Below are 2,333 nucleotides of genomic sequence, written 5' to 3'. Positions count from 1 at the left end.
GCCGACATCTATTATTCAAGCACATATTATATGCCTGTTTCTAATTTATTTTTTATTTTTTTAGAGATAGAGTCTTGCTCTGTCACCCAGACTGGAGTGCAGCAGCATGATTATAGCTCACTGTAACCTTGAACCCCTAGGCTCAACTGATCCTCTTGCCTCAGCTTCTTGAGTAGCTAGCACTACAGGCATTACCACCACACCCAGCTTTTTATTTATTTAGTTTTGTAAAGATGGGGTCTTGCTATATTGCCCAGGCTGGTCTTGAGCTCCTAGCCTTAAGTGATCCTCCGCCTTGACCTCCCAAAGTGCTAGGATTACAGATGTGAGTCACCGTGCCCAAAGCCTGTTTCTAGATATGATTTGCATCTACCCTGTCCTCAGGTTGCATCAGAGAAACCATGTCTTTATCTTTGGCCTAAGTGGTTCCTGGATGGCCTTTGGCAGGTAACCTTCTGCTATTTTGGTTCCAGCTGCGTAGAAGCTGGCCTGTGACTTCAAAGTTATGGGAAGCAGAGGTCTTACATGTGGTGTTATCTGACATCATCTTAAACTGTCTTTAGGACCAAGGAGGACCCATGAGGTTGGAACAAAGTTATTCTGGGGATGAAAGGAGCTAAGCTATGCCTCCCTTAATCAAAACAAGGCATCTGACGGGTGCGAGAAGCATCTGACATCCTTTGCCCAGAACACCAAATATCCCTTTATGGGAGCTTCTCGCTTCTGTTTTAAGAAAAAAAGAGAAGGTAACTGGGGTGTAAGCCTGTTGAAAAGAAAATGGATAGCTCACATATTCAAAATTATGTATTTTAGATGTTTTCCAAAGATTCTGATTACATACGGGTTTTCCAGAAACACGTCATTATATAAAAGCAGGATTTGCTTACTTGAGTATAGGAGTACAAGGGAAGTTATTAGAGATGGCAAAGTTTATGTGGAAAATTATCTCAGAAGGAGTAGCCTACCTAGAAAATTTGACCTCATGTAAATTAATTTATAACACCATCCTACTCTATATGACAAAATTATTTTTGTTATAATTGTAAAAGGAAATAATAGCAATGGGCACCATAAGTGGAATAACTTATTGCCATTTTCTTAAAAAGGATACTGAAGGATACAAAAGTAATCCTGTACATCGATAGAGGCTGTGAATAAAGAAATACCCCTATTGGCAGTTAAAGATTTGTTTTTTTTTTTCTTTTTGAGACAGGGTCTCGCTCTTTCCCAGACTGGAGCACAGTGGCGTGATCATAGCTCACTGCAGCCTCAAAATCCTAAGCTCAAGTGATCCTCCCCCTTCAGCCTCCCAACTAGCTAGGACTACAGGTACGAACCACCACGCCCAGCGAATTTTTTTATTTTTTATTTTTTGTAGATACAGGTTCTCACTTTGTTGCCCAAGCTGGTCTTGAACTCCTGGGCTCAAGCAATCCTCCCACCTCAGCCTCCCAAAGTGCTGGGATTACAAGGATGAGCTACTGCAGCTGGTCAAGATAAAGTATTAAATCCATTTGAACATTCTCGCCAGGCAACCCATGACATCTGAGCATGATTCCTGACTTATACCTGAGCTCTTACTCCCTATTGTCACATTGGCTCTCTTAATTCCAGAAGCCTGAACCATACAGCTGTTCATATCCCTGAGAACAGCAAATCCAACTGTAAAGCCTCAAGAAAACTTACATCTGCTGGCAGCTGAATGCCACCATGTTGTTTGTCTGCAATGACAATTAAGAGTCTTGAATGATATCAAACGTGATGTATAATCTGGTGCTTAGCTAAGATTGGGGCCTGGAATCAAAAACAAGGCGGTAAAATGAGGCATCTCACAGACTTTGCCAACAGCCTTGTGAGCTCCAAACATTTGGTATGACCCTGTTTTCTATACAGGATTTGATTCCATTAAATTTAATCCATTTCAATCCAACTAATGGATATGCCAGGCCCTGTGCTCTAGGGAGAATATGAATAAAATAATCCCTGTCTCAAATGCTCACAGTCCAGGAGGAAGAACATAGGAACTCCATGATAAAGGTAACAACAGACTAGTGGCCTGGGTACAAAGGCAACACAGAGAGGAAAGAGCTATCTGGAGGGTCAGGGATATTGACAAAGAGTGGGGTTTAAAGGAAAACCAGGAGTTCATCAGGCAGGAGGTGGGAGAACTGCCTTCAGCCTATCAACGCCACTGAATATCACATCAATTTACCTTATCCATGGGTACATGTAATGCTGAAGACAATATCCATCATTCTTAGTTCAACTAGACAGCCACAAAGGAAGTTGTAATGTCTATTTCTCACTTTGCACACACATGACAAAATATTGAT

Source organism: Nomascus leucogenys, chromosome 8, assembly GCF_006542625.1.
Source record: "Nomascus leucogenys isolate Asia chromosome 8, Asia_NLE_v1, whole genome shotgun sequence".
Lineage (NCBI taxonomy): Eukaryota > Metazoa > Chordata > Mammalia > Primates > Hylobatidae > Nomascus > Nomascus leucogenys.
Note: the sequence above shows the minus strand (reverse complement) of the source record.